This window comes from Entelurus aequoreus, linkage group LG01 (genome assembly GCF_033978785.1).
Source record: "Entelurus aequoreus isolate RoL-2023_Sb linkage group LG01, RoL_Eaeq_v1.1, whole genome shotgun sequence".
Taxonomy (NCBI): domain Eukaryota; kingdom Metazoa; phylum Chordata; class Actinopteri; order Syngnathiformes; family Syngnathidae; genus Entelurus; species Entelurus aequoreus.
Genome location: NC_084731.1, coordinates 100,609,525 through 100,634,561, shown reverse-complemented (window position 1 = coordinate 100,634,561; position 25,037 = coordinate 100,609,525). Strand labels below are relative to the sequence as shown.

The following is a 25,037-nucleotide window of genomic DNA, read 5'->3' as shown; positions in this document are numbered from 1 at the left end:
CAGCCGCTACAGTATTACAGTAAAGACAGCCGCTACACTATTACAGTAAAGACAGCCGCTACAGTATTACAGTAAAGACAGCCGCTACAGTATTACAGTATAGACAGCCGCTACAGTATTACAGTAAAGACAGCTGCTACAGTATTACAGTAAAGACAGCCGCTACAGTATTACAGTAAAGACAGCTGCTACAGTATTACAGTAAAGACAGCCGCTACAGTATTACAGTAAAGACAGCCGCTACAGTATTACAGTACAGACAGCCGCTACAGTATTACAGTAAAGACAGCCGCTACAGTATTACAGTAAACACAGCCGCTACAGTATTACAGTAGAGACAGCCGCTACAGTATTACAGTAAACACAGCCGCTACAGTATTACAGTAAAGACAGCCGCTACAGTATTACAGTAAAGGCAGCCGCTACAGTATTACAGTAAAGACAGTCGCTACAGTATTACAGTACAGACAGCCGCTACAGTATTACAGTAAAGACAGTCGCTACAGTATTACAGTACAGACAGCCGCTACAGTATTACAGTACAGACAGCCGCTACAGTATTACAGTACAGACAGCCGCTACAGTTTTACAGTAAAGACAATCGCTACAGTATTACAGTACAGACAGCCGCTACAGTATTACAGTAGAGACAGCCACTACAGTATTACAGTAAAGACAGTCGCTACAGTTTTACAGTAAAGACAGTCGCTACAGTATTACAGTAAAGACAGCCGCTACAGTATTACAGTAAAGACAGCCGCTACAGTATTACAGTAAAGACAGCCGCTACAGTATTACAGTAAAGACAGCCGCTACAGTATTACAGTAAAGACAGCCGCTACAGTATTACAGTAGAGACAGCCGCTACAGTATTACAGTAAAGACAGTCGCTACAGTATTACAGTACAGACAGCCGCTACAGTATTACAGTACAGACAGCCGCTACAGTATTACAGTAGAGACAGCCGCTACAGTATTACAGTACAGACAGCCGCTACAGTTTTACAGTAAAGACAGCCGCTACAGTATTACAGTAAAGACAGCCGCTACAGTATTACAGTAAAGACAGCCGCTACAGTATTACAGTAAAGACAGCCGCTACAGTATTACAGTAAAGACAGCCGCTACAGTATTACAGTAAAGACAGCCGCTACAGTATTACAGTAAAGACAGCCGCTACAGTATTACAGTAAAGACAGCCGCTACAGTATTACAGTAAAGACAGCCGCTACAGTATTACAGTACAGACAGTCGCTACAGTATTACAGTACAGACAGCCGCTACAGTATTACAGTAAAGACAGCCGCTACAGTATTACAGTACAGACAGCCGCTACAGTATTACAGTAAAGACAGCCGCTACAGTATTACAGTAAAGACAGCCGCTACAGTATTACAGTAAAGGCAGTCGCTACAGTATTACAGTAAAGACAGCCGCTACAGTATTACAGTAAAGGCAGTCGCTACAGTATTACAGTAAAGACAGCCGCTACAGTATTACAGTAAAGACAGCCGCTACAGTATTACAGTAAAGGCAGCCGCTACAGTATTACAGTAAAGACAGCCGCTACAGTATTACAGTAAAGACAGCCGCTACAGTATTACAGTAAAGACAGTCGCTACAGTATTACAGTAAAGACAGTCGCTACAGTATTACAGTAAAGACAGTCGCTACAGTATTACAGTAAAGGCAGTCGCTACAGTATTACAGTAAAGACAGCCGCTACAGTATTACAGTAAAGGCAGTCGCTACAGTATTACAGTAAAGACAGCCGCTACAGTATTACAGTAGAGACAGCCGCTACAGTATTACAGTAGAGACAGCCGCTACAGTATTACAGTAAAGACAGCTGCTACAGTATTACAGTAAAGACAGCCGCTACAGTATTACAGTAAAGACAGCCGCTACAGTATTACAGTAAAGACAGCCGCTACACTATTACAGTAAAGACAGCCGCTACAGTATTACAGTAAAGACAGCCGCTACAGTATTACAGTATAGACAGCCGCTACAGTATTACAGTAAAGACAGCTGCTACAGTATTACAGTAAAGACAGCCGCTACAGTATTACAGTAAAGACAGCTGCTACAGTATTACAGTAAAGACAGCCGCTACAGTATTACAGTAAAGACAGCCGCTACAGTATTACAGTACAGACAGCCGCTACAGTATTACAGTAAAGACAGCCGCTACAGTATTACAGTAAACACAGCCGCTACAGTATTACAGTAGAGACAGCCGCTACAGTATTACAGTAAACACAGCCGCTACAGTATTACAGTAAAGACAGCCGCTACAGTATTACAGTAAAGGCAGCCGCTACAGTATTACAGTAAAGACAGTCGCTACAGTATTACAGTACAGACAGCCGCTACAGTATTACAGTAAAGACAGTCGCTACAGTATTACAGTACAGACAGCCGCTACAGTATTACAGTACAGACAGCCGCTACAGTATTACAGTACAGACAGCCGCTACAGTTTTACAGTAAAGACAATCGCTACAGTATTACAGTACAGACAGCCGCTACAGTATTACAGTAGAGACAGCCACTACAGTATTACAGTAAAGACAGTCGCTACAGTTTTACAGTAAAGACAGTCGCTACAGTATTACAGTAAAGACAGCCGCTACAGTATTACAGTAAAGACAGCCGCTACAGTATTACAGTAAAGACAGCCGCTACAGTATTACAGTAAAGACAGCCGCTACAGTATTACAGTAAAGACAGCCGCTACAGTATTACAGTAGAGACAGCCGCTACAGTATTACAGTAAAGACAGTCGCTACAGTATTACAGTACAGACAGCCGCTACAGTATTACAGTACAGACAGCCGCTACAGTATTACAGTAGAGACAGCCGCTACAGTATTACAGTACAGACAGCCGCTACAGTTTTACAGTAAAGACAGTCGCTACAGTATTACAGTACAGACAGCCGCTACAGTATTACAGTAAAGACAGCCGCTACAGTATTACAGTAAAGACAGCCGCTACAGTATTACAGTAAAGACAGCCGCTACAGTATTACAGTAAAGACAGCCGCTACAGTATTACAGTAAAGACAGCCGCTACAGTATTACAGTAAAGACAGCCGCTACAGTATTACAGTAAAGACAGCCGCTACAGTATTACAGTAAAGACAGCCGCTACAGTATTACAGTACAGACAGTCGCTACAGTATTACAGTACAGACAGCCGCTACAGTATTACAGTAAAGACAGCCGCTACAGTATTACAGTAAAGACAGCCGCTACAGTATTACAGTACAGACAGCCGCTACAGTATTACAGTAAAGACAGCCGCTACAGTATTACAGTAAAGACAGCCGCTACAGTATTACAGTAAAGGCAGTCGCTACAGTATTACAGTAAAGACAGCCGCTACAGTATTACAGTAAAGGCAGTCGCTACAGTATTACAGTAAAGACAGCCGCTACAGTATTACAGTAAAGACAGCCGCTACAGTATTACAGTAAAGGCAGCCGCTACAGTATTACAGTAAAGACAGCCGCTACAGTATTACAGTAAAGACAGCCGCTACAGTATTACAGTAAAGACAGTCGCTACAGTATTACAGTAAAGACAGTCGCTACAGTATTACAGTAAAGACAGTCGCTACAGTATTACAGTAAAGGCAGTCGCTACAGTATTACAGTAAAGACAGCCGCTACAGTATTACAGTAAAGGCAGTCGCTACAGTATTACAGTAAAGACAGTCGCTACAGTATTACAGTAAAGGCAGTCGCTACAGTATTACAGTAAAGACAGCTGCTACAGTATTACAGTAAAGACAGCTGCTACAGTATTACAGTAAAGACAGCCGCTACAGTATTACAGTAAAGACAGCCGCTACAGTATTACAGTACAGACAGCCGCTACAGTATTACAGTAAAGACAGCCGCTACAGTATTACAGTAAAGACAGCCGCTACAGTATTACAGTACAGACAGCCGCTACAGTATTACAGTAAAGGCAGTCGCTACAGTATTACAGTAAAGACAGTCGCTACAGTATTACAGTAAAGACAGCCGCTACAGTATTACAGTAAAGACAGTCGCTACAGTATTACAGTAAAGACAGTCGCTACAGTATTACAGTAAAGACAGTCGCTACAGTATTACAGTAAAGACAGCCGCTACAGTATTACAGTAAAGGCAGTCGCTACAGTATTACAGTAAAGACAGCCGCTACAGTATTACAGTAAAGGCAGTCGCTACAGTATTACAGTAAAGACAGCCGCTACAGTATTACAGTAAAGGCAGTCGCTACAGTATTACAGTAAAGACAGTCGCTACAGTATTACAGTAAAGGCAGTCGCTACAGTATTACAGTAAAGACAGCCGCTACAGTATTACAGTAAAGGCAGCCGCTACAGTATTACAGTAAAGACAGTCGCTACAGTATTACAGTAAAGACAGCCGCTACAGTATTACAGTAAAGGCAGTCGCTACAGTATTACAGTAAAGGTACCAACTCGCCACATCTCAATAAAAGAAAGCAAATGTGAGCAAAGACTTTTAAAAGAGTGTAGTTTTTACCAAAGGCAGCAATCATAAATGCAGCTTTCAGCACATATTTGGATCAAGATGGGGAAAAGCAGGCTACTGGTAAACAGCAACAACAAACTGGTAAACAGCAACAACAAACTGGTAAACAGCAACAACAAACTGGTAAAGAGCAACAACAAACTGGTAAACAGCAACAACAAACTGGTAAACAGCAACAACAAACTGGTAAACAGCAACAACAAACTGGTAAAGAGCAACAACAAACTGGTAAACAGCAACAACAAACTGGTAAACAGCAACAACAAACTGGTAAACAGCAACAACAAACTGGTAAACAGCAACAACAAACTGGTAAACAGCAACAACAAACTGGTAAACAGCAGCAACAAACTGGTAAACAGCAACAACAAACTGGTAAACAGCAACAACAAACTGGTAAACAGCAACAACAAACTGGTAAACAGCAACAACAAACAGGTAAACAGCAACAACAAACTGGTAAACAGCAACAACAAACTGGTAAACAGCAACAACAAACTGGTAAACAGCAACAACAAACTGGTAAACAGCAACAACAAACTGGCAAACAGCAACAACAAACTGGTAAACAGCAACAACAAACTGGTAAACAGCAACAACAAACTGGTAAACAGCAACAACAAACTGGTAAACAGCAACAACAAACACGGAGGTAAACGCAGAGTTCAAAGATGACATGCAATGTTAATATCACTCGACTAATCTTTTTCTGCAGCTTCTTTTGTACTCCTCTGCTTGGCAGCCATCTAAGCTGGCTGACCACCGCTGCTTTTCACTTCCGGGGAAAAGTCCCGTGTCGGAATACACGCAATAGGGCGGGGCCAACCTGCTGATCCATCCATCATACACCTCAATAATAATCAATTCATTTCAACACAAAAGTAGCTGCACTTTGAACACATAATATTGTGCTGCCACATGACAAACATCATCATGGCTTTGGATTAGATAGTGTTATCTCCAAATAACATACCTTTATCTCCAAATAACATACCTTTATCTCCAAATAACATACCTTTATCTCCAAATAAACATCATCACTGATTATTCAATAACTGTGTTTTATTGTAGAAGCAGGACTGCAAGGACAGGATAAAAACAAGACATGAATGATTGTAAGTGAATAAAGATCTTTGTTACGTAGGCGTGGCGTCGTGAGGCCGGAAGGTCTTTCCAAGATGCGGAGGAAGCTCAGGAAGCAGCTTGCAGGTAAGGACATGATTTCATGTCCAATAAATCAGACTGGATACAAAAATATTAAAGTGTCCCCAAATCCAGCGGGGACCAGTCAGGCGGCGGCGGCGGCGAGTGCAAGCAGGCGAGGCGGGCGACCACGGAACAAGAAGGAGAAGAACCGTGGAGAAGGTGGACGCCAGAACTTCAGCAGCCGGAGGGTTCTACGCCTACGTCCTGGGCCTCGCTGCTGTTTGTGCCACGGCTCTTCATTGGTTAGCACCTGAAGGAACCACCTGTGGGCGCCTGATGGCCGCTTGTGTGGCAGGCCAGCTGGAGGTCGCTGAGGCGAGGAAGATGGCGGCGCCATGGGAAGACCCGCCAGAGACGAGGAAGATGGCGGCGCCATGGGAAGACCCGCCAGAGATGTTGCTATTGTTTTCATTATCTCTCCTAAAATCCAACTGCTGCTGCCAACTGAAATGATTTTTATTTATTTAAACGAGGATATCAGATCCATTCTATGTGTCATACTTCATCATTTTGCGATATTGCCATATTTTTGCTGAAAGGATTTAGTAGAGAACAACGACGATAAAGTTCGCAACTTTTGGTCACTGACAGGGCCGGCCGGCACCTAAAATCTTGCCTAGGGCGCCAGATTGGTTAGGGCCAGGCCTGGTCGCTGATAAAAAAAAAGCCTTGCCTGTAGCGGAAGTAGCGTGACGTCACAGGTTGAAAGTAGCGTGACGTCACAGGTTGAAAGTAGCGTGACGTCACAGGTTGAAAGTAGCGTGACGTCACAGGTTGGAAGTAGCGTGACGTCACAGGTTGGAAGTAGCGTGACGTCACAGGTTGAAAGTAGCGTGACGTCACAGGTTTAAAGTAGCGTGACGTCACAGGTTGGAAGTAGCGTGACGTCACAGGTTGAAAGTAGCGTGACGTCACAGGTTGGAAGTAGCGTGACGTCACAGGTTGAAAGTAGCGTGACGTCACAGGTTGGAAGTAGCGTGACGTCACAGGTTGAAAGTAGCGTGACGTCACAGGTTGGAAGTAGCGTGACGTCACAGGTTGGAAGTAGCGTGACGTCACAGGTTGAAAGTAGCGTGACGTCACAGGTTGAAAGTAGCGTGACGTCACAGGTTTAAAGTAGCGTGACGTCACAGGTTGGAAGTAGCGTGACGTCACAGGTTGAAAGTAGCGTGACGTCACAGGTTGGAAGTAGCGTGACGTCACAGGTTGGAAGTAGCGTGACGTCACAGGTTGAAAGTAGCGTGACGTCACAGGTTGAAAGTAGCGTGACGTCACAGGTTGGAAGTAGCGTGACGTCACAGGTTGAAAGTAGCGTGACGTCACAGGTTGGAAGTAGCGTGACGTCACAGGTTGAAAGTAGCGTGACGTCACAGGTTGGAAGTAGCGTGACGTCACAGGTTGAAAGTAGCGTGACGTCACAGGTTGGAAGTAGCGTGACGTCACAGGTTGAAAGTAGCGTGACGTCACAGGTTGGAAGTAGCGTGACGTCACAGGTTGAAAGTAGCGTGACGTCACAGGTTGAAAGTAGCGTGACGTCACAGGTTGGAAGTAGCGTGACGTCACAGGTTGAAAGTAGCGTGACGTCACAGGTTGGAAGTAGCGTGACGTCACAGGTTGAAAGTAGCGTGACGTCACAGGTTGAAAGTAGCGTGACGTCACAGGTTGGAAGTAGCGTGACATCACAGGTTGGAAGTAGCGTTACGTCACAGGTTGAAAGGCTCCTCACATTTCCACATTGTTTACACCAGCAGCGAGAGAGATTCGGACCGAGAAAGCGACGATTACCCCATTAATCTGAGCGAAGATGAAAGATTTGTGGATGAGGAATGTGAGAGTGAAGGACTAGAGTGCAGTGCAGGACGTATCTTTTTTCGCTCTGACCGTAACTTAGGTACAAGCTGGCTCATTGGATTCCACACTTTCTCCTTTTTCTATTGTGGATCACAGATTTGTATTTGAAAGCACCTGGGATACTATATCCTCTTGAAAATGAGAGTCGAGCACGCAAAATGGACATTCACAGTGACTTTTATCTCCACGACAATACATCGGCGAAGCACTTTAGCTACGGAGCTAACGTGATAGCATCGGGCTTAAATGCAGATAGAAACAAAAGAAATAAACCCCTGACTGGAAGGATAGACAGCAGATCAACAATACTATTAAACCATGGACATGTAACTACACGGTTAATGCTTTCCAGCCTGGCGAAACTTAACAATGCTGTTGCTAACAACGCCATTCAAGCTAACTTAGCTACGGGACCTCGTCAGAGCTATGATAAAAACATTAGCTATCCACCTACGCCAGCCAGCCCTCATCTGCTCATCAACACCCGTGCTCACCTGCGTTCCAGCGATCGACGGAGCGACGAAGGACTTCACCCGATCACCGATGTGGTCGGCAGCCTGGAGACGGAGGAAGTCAAGTTGAGGTCGGCGGCTAGCGCGTCTGCTATCCATCTCAAAGTCCTCCTGGTTGTGTTGCTGCAGCCCGCCGCTAATACACCGATCCCACCTACAGCTTTCTTCTTTGCAGTCTTCATTGTTCATTGAACAAATTGCAAAAGATTCACCAACACAGATGTCCACAATACTGTGGAATTTTGGGATGAAAACAGAGCTGTTCGTATTGGATACAATGGGGCCGAATACTTCCGTTGCCTCCGTGACGTCACGCGCATACGTCATCATACATAGACCTTTTCAACCGGAAGTTTAGCGGGAAATGTCAAATGTCACTTTCTAAGTGAAGCCGGCCGTATTGGCATGTGTTGCAATGTTAAGATGTCATCATTGATATATAAACTATCAGACTGCGTGGTCGCTAGTAGTGGCTTTCAGTAGGCCTTTAAGTTCCTCAATGTTTTATAAGAATATGTGTATGTATGCATGTATGACTATATGTGTATGTGTTTATATATATGCAAATGTATCTATGTGTATGTATGTAAGTATATATATATATACTTTTTTGTGGAGGGGGGCTCCGTGTCTGTGGCCCTGGGTCCCAGTGTCCAACCCTTCCGGATGCCTGTCTTGGTTGGGGCCTGCTGGGTCTAGTCCCCACGTCTATCATGGCAGCTTGGTGCACTGCAAGTCGGCCAGCTGCTGGGGTAGTGACCTTGTGTGTCAGCATGTCTGTGATCTCCTTTTCTTTTTGGGGCGGTATGGCGTAGTGGGTAGAGCGGCCGTGCCAGAAACCTGAGGGTTGAAGGTTCGCTCCCCGCCTCTTACCATCCAAATTGCTGCCATTGTGTCCTTGGGCAGGACACTTCACCCTTGCCCCCGGTGCCGCTCACACCGGTGAATGAATGAGTAGTAAAAATGAATGATGGGTTCTCACTTCTCTGTGAAGTGCTTTGAGTGCCTAGAAAAGCGCTATATAAATGTAATCCATTATTATAATTTATTTTTTCTCTTCCCTCAGGGGGAGGATCCACCAGGGCAGTTGCTGGATGTTCCATCTCCATTGTTGGAGTCGCTTGAGATGGGGTGGGTGGTTTCTGTGGCCCCGTGCTGGGCGGTCCTGTTGCAGCCGACTTGGGTGGGGCGGGTGGAGGTGTTGGGCTCGTGGGGGCCCAGTTGCTGGTGGGGTGGGGGCGATCTTCCCATCTGGCTGCGGGGAGTCTCTAGGCCCTCTGGGCGAGGCGTCCAGTGTGGTCTCTCGCTGGCTTGGGGCTGGCTGTCTCCTGCTTCTCCCGTGCCTTGTCCTCTGCCGGGCGCGTCTGTCTATGTCCTGCCGCTGGCCCTTCCTGGTGGCATGATGGGGCCGGTGGTCCCTTGTTTCCTGGGCATCGCACCTGCTGTTTTGGGTTGGGCTCTCTGGGTGACTGGGGCCGTACATTGGCTCCCACACACACTGGGAGACAAATATATTGTGCATAAAAAATACAAATATTTACTCACATACACACAAGTATTCATACATATATACACACATGCATATATTCATACATATATACATACATACATATATTAATTCATTAATACATACATAGGCGCACACATTGGTACTCACCACATACATACATACATACATAGGTACATACACTCCCACATACATACACAAATACAGTGCATACATACACACTCAGGGTACATACATCCACACGCACAATCACTGTACAAACATACATATACACATACTGTACATATACATTCACTGTACAAACATACATATACACATACTGTACATATACATTCACTGTACAAACATACATATACACATAATGTACATATACATTCACTGTACAAACATAAATATATATATACATACTGTACATATACATTCACTGTACAAACATACATATACACATACTGTACATATACATTCACTGTACAAACACACACATATACATACTATACATATACATTCACTGTACAAACATACATATATACACATACTGTACATATACATTCACTGTACAAACACACATATACACATAATGTACATATACATTCACTGTACAAACATACATATACACATACTGTACATATACATTCACTGTACAAACATACATATACACATACTGTACATATACATTCACTGTACAAACACACACATATACATACTATACATATACATTCACTGTACAAACATACATATATACACATACTGTACATATACATCCACTGTACAAACACACATATACACATAATGTACATATACATTCACTGTACAAACATACATATATACACATACTGTACATATACATTCACTGTACAAACACACATACACACATACTGTACATATACATTCACTGTACAAACACACACATATACATACTATACATATACATTCACTGTACAAACATACATATACACATACTGTACATATACATTCACTGTACACACATATACACATACTGTACATATACATTCACTGTACAAACATACATATACACATAATGTACATATACAAGTACATATGCACACATACACTCATGCACATAATCACGTCTCATCAAACATATATTAACGTTGTTGCCCTAGGGTAAACTGGGTAACACATGGCACACTGACAAAGCTTAACCTATTGTTACTATAACAATCTACAAGGTTAATATAGGTTGCTTCTCTTTCTTCCCCTCCATTTTTCTGCATTCTTTTGTATCTCAAGTTATCATGACGTATATGTATTGTTGCATTTGAACATCTGTATTGTTGATAATAGAGGTCAATTATTGGTATTGTTCATTATCAATAGTGATAGTTTTATTGGTATTCGTATTGATCCATTTGTAGTGTAATAATGCTCATTGTCATTTCTGTATTATTATTTATTTCACTAACTGCTTCTTTGTTATGACTTTTACCATCATATTTGTACATGTCCTATTTGCTGATGTTGCTCTATTGTTGTTGTTGTTGTTGTTGTTGTTGTTGTCTCTCTGTCTAATCCCCCTCTTGTCCCTGCAATGTCCCCCTCTGTCTTCCTTTTTCTCTCTTTCTATCCCCTCCTGCTCCGGCCCGGCTGCACCAAATGATCATATAAATACATTTAATAAAGTCAAATACAAATAAGGCAACAAGAGAAGTATTCTCTTGTGTAAAGTAAATGTGTAGAGCAGATATAGATCATCTACATCTACTACATGATTTGCCTGAGTGGCTGGACAGGACAAAAAGACCAAAAAGTAGCCCAGGGGCCAATCAGTGTCAGAAAGAAGAGGAGCAAGGCAGGCTAACAAAACACAACATTGAGACACCACAGGATGTCATCATGGCCGCCCTACTCACTGTAACATTATCATTGTATGATATCCTCATCTTTGCATTTTCCATAGCCAGCCATTTGTACTGTATTATTTGAATATATGTTCATATTGCACCACATGAAAGTACATTTAGGACTAGTTTAATACAATCTCATACAGGAGGTATAAGTAGGACGTCCCCGCTCCATCTCTGTATGGGTTTGGTTTAGGGTTATGGTTTAGGACTAATTTAATACAATCTCATACAGGAGGTATAAGTAGGACGTCCCCGCTCCATCTCTGTATGGGTTTGGGGGTCCTTGGTCTGGAAAAGGTTGAAGACTCCTTTGTTGAAATGCTAAGAAATGCTATGCAAGGTACGAGTCAAACTTTCACATACTCTTTACATCCAATTATATTAATCATGAATGAACTATCATTAACTAAACACCACTGTACAGTAATTGCAACTTATCATTGAAAATGTAATAATACAACTAGAAACAACAACTGGACGACATTTAGAATAATCAGCTCATTTTTAAACGTTGTAATAACATTAGATTTAAAAAAAATATATATATATATTTATTAACACACACTTAAGTACCAAAAATACAACAAAATTAAATCCCGAAAATGGAATAAAATTAGATTAAAAAAAACAAAAAAACTATGATATTTACTAACACAAACAATGATTTATTAACACACACTTAAATACATTTTTTAATAGAATTAGAGTTTATTTTATCAAAAACAATTAATATTTATTAACACACACTTAAGTACCGATAATAGAATAAAATGACATGTATAATTTTTTTCAAACTAATAATATTTATTAACACACACTTAAGTTCCGAAAATGGAATGAAGTTGAATTTTTTTTAATCAAAAACAATTATTTATGAACACACACTTAAGTACAACAAATGGAATAAAATGAGTTTATTTTCTCAAAATCAATTAATATTTATTAATACACACTTAAGTACCAAAAAAAATAAAATAAATGAGATTTTTTTTAAAAATGAAAAACTATTAATATTTATTAACAATTAAGTCCCGAAAATGGAGTACAATTAGATTTAAAAAAATAAATAAAATAAATAAAATATTTATTAACACAAACTTGATTACCGATAATAGAATAGAATTAGATTTTTAAATCAAAAAAAATTATTTATGAGCACACACTTAAGTACAAAAAATTTAATAAAATGAAAATTTATTTGATCAAAAACAATTAATATTTATTAACACACACTTAAGTACCTATATTAGAATAAAATGAGATTACATTTTTTTTAAACTAATAATATTTATTAACAAACACTTAAGGTCAGAAAATTGAATAAAATTAGATTAAAAAAAAATCAAAAACAATAATATTTACTAACACAAACAATTATTTATTAGCACACACTTAAGTACAAAAAATGTAATAAAATGAGAATTAATTTGATCAAAAACAATTAATATTTATTAACACACACTTAAGTTCCGAAAATGGAATAAAATTAGATTTTTTTGATCAAAAACAATTAATATTTTTAACACACAGTTAAGTACCGATAATAGAAGAAAATGAGATTTTTTAAATCAAAAACAATTATTTATGAACACACACTTAAGTACAACAAATGGAATAAAATGAGGGTTTATTTTCTCAAAAACAATTAATATTTATTAACACACACTTAAGTACCAAAAAAAATAAAAATAGATTTTTTTTTTAAAATGAAAAACTATTAATATTTATTAACACTTAAGTCCCGAAAATGGAATTAAATTAGATTTAAAAAAAAAAATCAAAAACAATAATATTTATTAACACAAACTTGATTACCGATATTAGAATAAAATTTGAATTTTAAATCAAAAACAGTTATTTATGAACACACACTTAGGTACAAAACATGTAATAAAATGAGAATTACTTTTATCAAAAACAATTAATATTTATTAACACACACTTATGTACCTATATTAGAACAAAATGATATTACATTTTTTTTAAACTAATAATATTTATTAACACACACTTAAATTCCAAAAATGGAATGAAATATGATTTTTTTGATTGAAAGGCCCGAAACCGCCGATGATCTCAGGCATATCACTGACGATGTGTCCCAGCGTATCTGAGGATGCATCTTGCAATCAGTGTTTACTAACACACACTTAAGTACCAAAAATAAAATACAAACATATTTTTTTAATCAAAAACAATGAAAATTTATGAACACACACTTAAGTACCAAAAATGGAATAAAATGAGTTGCTTTAAAAAATAATATTTATCAACACACACTAAAGTACCGAAAATTGAATAAAAGGATTTTTATTTTTAATTTAAAGAACAATTCATATTTATTAGCATACACTAAAGTACCAAAAATGGATACTGTTGAATCAGAAATGCTTTATTAATCCCTGAGGGGAAATTACCATTTTCAGCACAATCCCATTCAAGATCAGACAAACATTACAGGGAGACAGAACAGGATCAAACATTACAGGGAGACAGAACAGGATCAAACATTACAGGGAGACAGAACAGGATCAAACATTACAGGGAGACAGAACAGGATCGCTGACTTTTAATTTCCCCTCTGGGATTAATAAAGTATTTCTGATTTTGATTCTGATTCTGATTCTGATTCTGATTGAGTACCGGTATTGATTCCCAGATACCGGTAATTGGTACTGTATGAGTTTAAATGTGAACAGTACCCATCCCTAGCGGTGAGTTTTTGTATATTTTAGCTGCACATACCGTATGTTATTATTAGCCCTGTTATTTCCTCAGAGGTGACTGTAAAAGTTAAAGGTTTATTTTTATTTTTAGGTATTTACTATTGAAAACGTTTTTAAAATGAGAACAACTTTAACCAAGGGACTTTTGAAGATATCCTGTATTTGATGTGGATACTGCTTTAATGACAGCTGCGTTGTTGACAACTACATTATTCTTAATAGTTGACATAAATATTTTCAGAATCAGATCAGAATCAGAATCAGAATCAGAATCAGAATAGTTTTATTGCCATTGTTTGAGAACGGGTTCACAAACTAGGAATTTTTCTTGGTGCAATGGTGCAACATAAAAGACATATAACACAGATTTGGTAATAACAAGAGCTGTGACTGAGCTATCAGATCTTGTTATAGACTTAGAAGGGATTCAAGGAGCTGCTGTTAGGAGTTCTTGTTCATTTGCCTGATGGCCGAGGGGAAAAAAGTGTTGAGGTGGCGGGAGGTGTGGGTCTGGATGGAGCGTAGTCTCCTGCCTGAGGGGAGAGGGGAGAATAGTGTGTGTCCAGGGTGAGAAGAGTCAGCTGTGATCCCACCCACACGCCTCCTGGTCCTGGAGGAGAACAAGTCCTGGAGAGATGGGAGCTTGCAGCCAATCACCTTCTCAGCAGCACGTACGATGCGCTGCAGTCTATTCTTATCCTGGACTGTGGCGCCGGGGAACCACACTGTGATGGAGGAGGTGAGGATGGACTCTATGATGGCTGAGTAAAACTGCACCAGCATCTCGGTCGGCACCTTACGTTTCCTCAGCTGCCGCAGGAAGTACATCCTCTGCTGGGCCTTCTTGATGAGGGAGCTGATGGTCGGCTCCCACTTGAGGTCCTGGGTGATGGTGGTGCCCAAGAAACGGAAGGAATCCAAAATGGTGACGGGGGTAGGAGAGTCAATCAGGGTGAGGGGGGATGGTGGGGCTGTGACTTTCCTGAAGTCCATGATCATCTCCACTGTTTTCTGGGCGTTCAGCTCCAGGTTGTTGAGGCTGCACCAGGACGTCAGCCGGTCCACCTCTCTCCTGTAGGCGGACTCATCGCCATCCGAGATGAGCCCGATGAGGGTGGTGTCATCCGCAAACTTGAGCAGTTTTACGGACTGGTGACTGGAGGTGCAACAGTTTGTATACAGGGAGAAGAGCCATGGGGAGAGTACACAGCCCTGAGGAGTACCAGTGTTGGTGGTTCCACTGTCCGAGACAATCTTCCCCAGCCGTACGTGCTGTCTTCGGTCTGTCAGGAAGTCATTGATCCAACTGCAGAGGGAGTCGGGCACGCTGAGCTGGTAGAGCTTGTCTCGTAGCAGTCCAGGGAGGATGGTGTTGAAGGCAGAGCCGAAGTCCACAAACAGGATCCTAGCGTAGGTTCCTGGGGAGTCCAGATGCTCCAGGATGAAGTGGAGGGCCAGGTTCACTGCATCATCCTCAGACCTGTTGGCTCCGTAGGCGAACTGCAGTGGGTCCAGGAGGGGGGCGGTGATGTCCTTGAGGTGGGGCAGGACCAAGCGCTCAAAGGACTCCATGACCACAGACGTCAGCGCAACCGGCCTGTAGTCATTAAGTCCTGTGATCCGTGCTTTCTTGGGGACAGGGACAATGGTGGAGGTCTTAAAGCAGGACGGCACGCGGCAGAGCTCCAGAGAGGTGTTAAAAATGTCAGTGAAGACATTTAATGAAGTGCTGGTGTTGGTGGGGGAGGGTGATGGTGGGCGGAGCAGAGCTTTGATGAGCTGAAGGCCGTTCATGACGACAGTAATGTGGCCCTGAGCGAGAGTCCGGTCATTCAGGGCTCAGTCCGGTCATTCAGGGCCTGGGGGGTTTTGGGCTTATAGTTGGTAAGGGCCCTTAGCCCTCTCCAAACGGCCGCAGAATCATTGGAGCAGAACTGTTCCTGTAGACGGTGAGAGTACACAGACTTTGGCTGCATCTTCAATCCTGAGCCCTCCTCCTCTATTTCCCAGGTCAATTGAATTAGTTGTCATGTGATTGTGGCACGCCTGCCGTTACTCCTGTTGAGGAATCTGCTGGATTCACAAGTCCGGTAAGTTTTCCCCATTTACTTCTACATCTCATCAGTGCATAAATGACTAGACTGCACTCCATATCACAATATTTCACGTAAACAGTACAGTATGTACATTATTATCATATATGTAACTCTCTTATGGGTAATCTAATAATGATGAGATGTGTCAATATCTAAGTATTACATTGAATCACTTTTTGGCAACCAAGAATACTAACAAATACTTTATTCATATTTATTATGTGCATGAACAAAGAGCAGTTATTATTGTATGTAGCTTTTAAACAAGAAAAAGGTTTTTGCTCATCAACAACAGTTCTCATTAATATCATAAACATGACCAACTCTTATTTCACGGACACGATGAAGGCTTGAATCACATCACAAGTGTCAAACTCGAGGCCCGGGGGCCAAATCTGGCCCACCACATTATTTTATGTGGCCGCGAAAGACTGGAAATAATAGATGTTAATAAAATGCTTAATCTTTTCTTACTAAATATATTTTTTATTTCCCTTTTGACATTAAAAAAATCATGTACTCCATGCAATTGCATATCTCTTAAAATTCAATGTTATCAAAATAAAAATGTTATATTATTATGTATTCCAAAATATATATATATATATACATACATATATAAAAAGATAAATACTGTACTTAAATATCTGCCTGACTTACAATTTCAAAACAAATTACCAATCAAATTGTAGACTGTAAAATTTTACATTGATTGTACGATTAATGTAAATCAAACTTTGGTACTGTTTTTTTTCCATATAAAGTAAGACACTAAAACATTGAAAAACAAAAAACAAAACATTGAAACAACAAGATTTTACGGTAAAAAAAACCTGGCAGCTCTGTTACTTGAATTTGACCGCTAAAAACAGAACTATTGTTTCTCCATTACATTACATTTTTTTATATGCTGTAAAAAAACACTGCTTTTACTGTAAAATTCTGGTGACTGAGCTGCCAGGTTTTAAAGTAAAATTGAAATTTTTTTTTGCAGCTTATGTAAAAAAATACATTATTAATGTACTATATCTGCATCTGCATAAATATATATATATATATATATATATATATATATATATATATATATATATATATATATATATATATATATATATATATATATATATATATATATATATATATATATACACACAGACGTTTGTACACATATTACCATGTGGAACATGTTAAAGCCGCACAATCTGGTTTTGTGTTTGGCGGGACTACTGACTTCCTCATCTGCAATGGAAAAGCATTTGATTGGCTGTCCTTCCTTACTCCACTTCCCCTTTAAACTGTTTTCCTGCTGCCATGACTCACAATGGGAAATGTAAGTGTTGTGTTTCCGAGGCTCCAAGCTTGAGAAAGACTGTCTCTCAGAGGTTGTGACCCCTAAAGTCTTAGTTTCATTACTGACGGTATATCAGCTCACAGAGCACACTTGTTATTCTTTTTTCAGCCACGGAGTTTTGGAGGTGTTCTCTTACTTCATGGGAATTTTGCACTATGGCTCGGACTCTTTGGCCAGCACTCTTTGGTCAGTTCCATTCTTTGGACTAACGACTCCATTCAGAACCCATCCTTATTTTAAATAATATTGGATGCCAGTTCTATGATTAACTACATTCATCCATAAAATAGATAAGCAGCTCTGACCAAGTTCGATATTACTTAAAAGAAAACCGGTTTTGTTTCATAAAATTCTAGCCAAACATTTAATAAGTCAAATACAAATAAGGCAACAAGAGAAGTATCCTCTTGTGTAAAGTAAATGTGTACAGCAGATATAGATCATCTACATCTACGATATCATTTGTCTGACCCAGCAGGCACAAGACTTTGATACAACGTTGATTAGACGTACATGTCCTTAAAAACTGACTTTGAAGCAGCGTTGCAAAATAATTGGTCAAGTCAAGTCAAGTCAAGTCAAGGTCACAAGCTGACATTGATTAAACATCGTCAAAGAGCATGTTGTTTCAATGTCGTAGCATATTGGTTGGGAAATGACCACATTTCAATGGTCAAATTGACGTCATAATCCAACATTGATTAAACGTCGTCAGAAAGCATGTTGTTTCAATGTTGTTGTAGAATATTGGTTGCAAAATGAGCACATTTCAAAGGTCAAATCAATGTCACCAGCTGACATTGATTAAACGTCGTCAGAAAGCATGTTGTTTCAATGTTGTATTTGTGTTGAAGAATATTGGTTGGGAAATGAGCACATTTTTAATAGTCAACTCAACATCAGAACCCGACATTGAATAAACGTCGTCAAAAAGCATGTTGTTTCAACGTTGTGCTTGAGTTGCTCAACATCAGGACCTAATTAACAACGTTGTTTCAATGTCTGAGAAAATGTTTCAGAAAAATAAATAAATATATATATATTGTAATTTTTTTTCATCGATCAAGAATCGTTACAAATAAGAATCGCAATTAATCTGACAATACATTTTTTTTGACACTCCTACTTTGCACTCTCTTCAGGGGATTCCACTCCATACAAAACTTCTCTTTCCTACCCAGGCAGCCATTTTAGTGACAATAAAGCAATCATTGATGAGCGACAAACGGCCCAGAGTTACAACTCTTTTAGCCACAAAAGCAGCTGCTGTGCGTCCCAGATAGCAGCAAGACTCACGTCTATTATTATTAGATAGCAGCAAGACTCACGTCTATTATTATTAGATAGCAGCAAGACTCACTTCTATTATTATTAGATAGCAGCAAGACTCACGTCTATTATTATTAGATAGCAGCAAGACTCACTTCTATTATTATTAGATAGCAGCAAGACTCACGTCTATTATTATTAAATAGCAGCAAGACTCACGTCTATTATTATTAGATAGCAGCAAGACTCACGTCTATTATTATTAGATAGCAGCAAGACTCACTTCTATTATTATTAGATAGCAGCAAGACTCACGTCTATTATTATTAGATAGCAGCAAGACTCACGTCTATTATTATTAGATAGCAGCAAGACTCACGTCTATTATTATTAGATAGCAGCAAGACTCACGTCTATTATTATTAGATAGCAGCAAGACTCACGTCTATTATTATTAGATAGCAGCAAGACTCACGTCTATTATTATTAGATAGCAGCAAGACTCACGTCTATTATTATTAGATAGCAGCAAGACTCACGTCTATTATTATTAGATAGCAGCAAGACTCACGTCTATTATTATTAGATAGCAGCAAGACTCACGTCTATTATTATTAGATAGCAGCAAGACTCACGTCTATTATTATTAGATAGCAGCAAGACTCACGTCTATTATTATTAGATAGCAGCAAGACTCACGTCTATTATTATTAGATAGCAGCAAGACTCACGTCTATTATTATTAGATAGCAGCAAGACTCACGTCTATTATTATTAGATAGCAGCAAGACTCACGTCTATTATTATTAGATAGCAGCAAGACTCACGTCTATTATTATTAGATAGCAGCAAGACTCACGTCTATTATTATTAGATAGCAGCAAGACTCACGTCTATTATTATTAGATAGCAGCAAGACTCACGTCTATTATTATTAGATAGCAGCAAGACTCACTTCTATTATTATTAGATAGCAGCAAGACTCACTTCTATTATTATTAGATAGCAGCAAGACTCACGTCTATTATTATTAGATAGCAGCAAGACTCACGTCTATTATTATTAGATAGCAGCAAGACTCACGTCTATTATTATTAGATAGCAGCAAGACTCACGTCTATTATTATTAGATAGCAGCAAGACTCACGTCTATTATTATTAGATAGCAGCAAGACTCACGTCTATTATTATTAGATAGCAGCAAGACTCACTTCTATTATTATTAGATAGCAGCAAGACTCACGTCTATTATTATTAGATAGCAGCAAGACTCAGTTCTATTATTATTAGATAGCAGCAAGACTCACGTCTATTATTATTAGATAGCAGCAAGACTCACGTCTATTATTATTAGATAGCAGCAAGACTCACTTCTATTATTATTAGATAGCAGCAAGACTCACGTCTATTATTATTAGATAGCAGCAAGACCCACTTCTATTATTATTAGATAGCAGCAAGACCCACTTCTATTATTATTAGATAGCAGCAAGACTCACGTCTATTATTATTAGATAGCAGCAAGACTCACTTCTATTATTATTAGATAGCAGCAAGACTCACTTCTATTATTATTAGATAGCAGCAAGACTCACTTCTATTATTATTAGATAGCAGCAAGACTCACGTCTATTATTATTAGATAGCAGCAAGACTCACTTCTATTATTATTAGATAGCAGCAAGACTCACGTCTATTATTATTAGATAGCAGCAAGACTCACTTCTATTATTATTAGATAGCAGCAAGACTCACGTCTATTATTATTAGATAGCAGCAAGAACTGAGACCTAACAGGGACTACTTCTTCCTCAGCAAGTCATGTGTGGGAACATTGGAAGACGGCTTATGTGAAGCTCTGCCTTTTACATGTCGTGCATGTGGACAAGCCACGTGCCCATGGACAAGACTGGTGCAACATGGACGAGCAGCAAGACTGGTGCAACATGGACGAGCAGCAAGACTGGTGCAACATGGACGAGCAGCAAGACTGGTGCAACATGGACGAGCAGCAAGACTGGTGCAAAATGGACGAGCAGCAAGACTGGTGCAACATGGACGAGCAGCAAGACTGGTGCAAAATGGACGAGCAGCAAGACTGGTGCAACATGGACGAGCAGCAAGACTGGTGCAACATGGACGAGCAGCAAGACTGGTGCAACATGGACGAGCAGCAAGACTGGTGCAACATGGACGAGCAGCAAGACTGGTGCAACATGGACGAGCAGCAAGACTGGTGCAAAATGGACGAGCAGCAAGACTGGTGCAACATGGACGAGCAGCAAGACTGGTGCAACATGGACGAGCAGCAAGACTGGTGCAAAATGGACGAGCAGCAAGACTGGTGCAACATGGACGAGCAGCAAGACTGGTGCAACATGGACGAGCAGCAAGACTGGTGCAACATGGACGAGCAGCAAGACTGGTGCAACATGGACGAGCAGCAAGACTGGTGCAACATGGACGAGCAGCAAGACTGGTGCAACATGGACGAGCAGCAAGACTGGTGCAACATGGACGAGCAGCAAGACTGGTGCAACATGGACGAGCAGCAAGACTGGTGCAACATGGACGAGCAGCAAGACTGGTGCAACATGGACGAGCAGCAAGACTGGTGCAAAATGGACGAGCAGCAAGACTGGTGCAACATGGACGAGCAGCAAGACTGTTGCAACATGGACGAGCAGCAAGACTGGTGCAAAATGGACGAGCAGCAAGACTGGTGCAACATGGACGAGCAGCAAGACTGGTGCAACATGGACGAGCAGCAAGACTGGTGCAACATGGACGAGCAGCAAGACTGGTGCAACATGGACGAGCAGCAAGACTGGTGCAACATGGACGAGCAGCAAGACTGGTGCAAAATGGACGAGCAGCAAGACTGGTGCAACATGGACGAGCAGCAAGACTGTTGCAACATGGACGAGCAGCAAGACTGGTGCAAAATGGACGAGCAGCAAGACTGGTGCAACATGGACGAGCAGCAAGACTGGTGCAACATGGACGAGCAGCAAGACTGGTGCAACATGGACGAGCAGCAAGACTGGTGCAACATGGACGAGCAGCAAGACTGGTGCAACATGGACGAGCAGCAAGACTGGTGCAACATGGACGAGCAGCAAGACTGGTGCAACATGGACGAGCAGCAAGACTGGTGCAAAATGGACGAGCAGCAAGACTGGTGCAACATGGACGAGCAGCAAGACTGTTGCAACATGGACGAGCAGCAAGACTGGTGCAAAATGGACGAGCAGCAAGACTGGTGCAACATGGACGAGCAGCAAGACTGGTGCAACATGGACGAGCAGCAAGACTGGTGCAACATGGACGAGCAGCAAGACTGGTGCAACATGGACGAGCAGCAAGACTGGTGCAACATGGACGAGCAGCAAGACTGGTGCAAAATGGACGAGCAGCAAGACTGGTGCAACATGGACGAGCAGCAAGACTGTTGCAACATGGACGAGCAGCAAGACTGGTGCAAAATGGACGAGCAGCAAGACTGGTGCAACATGGACGAGCAGCAAGACTGGTGCAACATGGACGAGCAGCAAGACTGGTGCAACATGGACGAGCAGCAAGACTGGTGCAACATGGACGAGCAGCAAGACTGGTGCAACATGGACGAGCAGCAAGACTGGTGCAACATGGACGAGCAGCAAGACTGGTGCAACATGGACGAGCAGCAAGACTGGTGCAACATGGACGAGCAGCAAGACTGGTGCAACATGGACGAGCAGCAAGACTGGTGCAAAATGGACGAGCAGCAAGACTGGTGCAACATGGACGAGCAGCAAGACTGTTGCAACATGGACGAGCAGCAAGACTGGTGCAAAATGGACGAGCAGCAAGACTGGTGCAACATGGACGAGCAGCAAGACTGGTGCAACATGGACGAGCAGCAAGACTGGTGCAACATGGACGAGCAGCAAGACTGGTGCAACATGGACGAGCAGCAAGACTGGTGCAACATGGACGAGCAGCAAGACTGGTGCAAAATGGACGAGCAGCAAGACTGGTGCAACATGGACGAGCAGCAAGACTGTTGCAACATGGACGAGCAGCAAGACTGGTGCAAAATGGACGAGCAGCAAGACTGGTGCAACATGGACGAGCAGCAAGACTGGTGCAACATGGACGAGCAGCAAGACTGGTGCAACATGGACGAGCAGCAAGACTGGTGCAACATGGACGAGCAGCAAGACTGGTGCAACATGGACGAGCAGCAAGACTGGTGCAACATGGACGAGCAGCAAGACTGGTGCAACATGGACGAGCAGCAAGGGAGTGCTCCTGCGTCCCACAGTAGGAGGAACAGTCCTCAACTACGCCATGTTGTTGGTGTTATAAAGAACGGAGTGTGGGTCCTGCAAGGAAATGTCTCAGCCTGCTGATCCTCCTTGCACACATCATATTTTGGTGACGTGTTCACAACAGGAAGATCTTTCTCTTTCTTTGCTGGTTTTGCAGCAACATGTGGCGCACAGATGTGCCACGTGTTGCTGCCATTTGTTGGTCGGGCTCAGCTGCTGCCAAATAGTGAGCCTTATCCTGGCCCAGGTTGCAGGGAGTTGAGGAAGGGGAGGAGGGTTCACTCCAAGCTGCCAAATAGTGAGCCTTATCCTGGCCAGGGTTGCAGGGAGTTGAGGAAGGGGAGGAGGGTTCACTCCAAGCTGCCAAATAGTGAGCCTTATCCTGGCCAGGGTTGCAGGGAGTTGAGGAAGGGGAGGAGGGTTCACTCCAAGCTGCCAAATAGTGAGCCTTATCCTGGCCAGGGTTGCAGGGAGTTGAGGAAGGGGAGGAGGGTTCACTCCAAGCTGCCAAATAGTGAGCCTTATCCTGGCCAGGGTTGCAGGGAGTTGAGGAAGGGGAGGAGGGTTCACTCCAAGCTGCCTGCTGTCACAGATAGAGGGAGTTAATCATTGGTGGAGCCTGGACAGAATCCCAGGCAGGTAGACGTCAGTCCAACTTCTGCAAGGACGCATGAGGGTGAGTACTGCCAAGAAATTCATGTTTTCACTTTTCCATCATCATTATGCTTACTTAGCAGTTAGCAATGACTAATACAGTTCTGTGCACCACCAACTTCCTTCTTTTCACTCAGTCGGACACATGCAGGTGTTCACTTTTGTCACTTTTATCTTAGAATAAACTTCTATTGGCGCTCCTAAGATATATTTTACTGCACGGGGAAGTCAGCGGCACATAAAAGTCACACAGAAACTTTCACTGTTTTATTTTTTATGAACAAAGAACATGTTTGATTTAGTTTTAATGATAATAGGGCTGCAGCTATCGATTATTATAGGAATCAAATAATCTACTGATTAGTTTGTTCGATTAATCGCTAGTTAGTAGTGTTTTTTAATAATAAAATATATCTTTGATGTAGTTTTAAGTAAGTATTCTATCAAATAATTTGTTCGATTAATCACTAATTAGTAGTGTTTTCTCTATTAAATAAAAAATATGTTTGATTTAGTTTTAATGATAATAGGGCTGCAACTATCGATTATAGTAATCAAATAATCTACTGATTAATTTGTTCGATTAATCGCTAGTTAGTAGTGTTTTTAAAAAATAAAATATATTTTTGATGTAGTTTTAAGTAAGTATTCTATCAAATAATTTGTTCGATTAATCACTAATTAGTAGTGTTTTCTTTATTAAATAAAAAATATGTTTGATTTAGTTTGAATGATAATAGGGCTGCAGCTATCAATTATTATAGTAATCAAATAATCTACTGATTAAATTAATTGAAAAATCGCTAGTTAGTAGTGCTTTCTTTATTAAATAAGATATATGTTTGATGTAGTTTCAATTAAGTATTCTATCAAATAATTTGTTTGATTAATCGCTAGTTAGTAGTGTTTTCTTTATTAAATAAAAAACATGTTTGATTTAGTTTGAATGATAATAGGGCTGCAGCTATCAATTATTATAGTAATCAAATAATCTACTGATTAAATTGTTTGATTGATCACTAGTTAGTAGTGCTTTCTTTATTAAATAAAACATATGATTAATTTAGTTTAAATTATATTAGGTCTGAAGCTATCTATTATTATAGTAATCAAATAATCTACTGATTAGTTTGTT

At 40.9% G+C, this 25,037-nt stretch overlaps 1 protein-coding gene across 1 annotated transcript in view; it reads left to right on the top strand.

Moving 5' to 3' along the window:
• The first annotated feature begins 23,789 nt into the window (after positions 1-23,789).
• The window catches only part of slc2a9l2 (solute carrier family 2 member 9, like 2), a 168,886-nt gene continuing 167,638 nt past the window's right edge, over positions 23,790-25,037 (top strand). The window contains exon 1 of the mRNA XM_062063704.1: positions 23,790-23,924. The gene's annotated coding sequence lies outside the window, so the exon portion shown is untranslated. The remainder of the gene's footprint in view (positions 23,925-25,037) is intronic.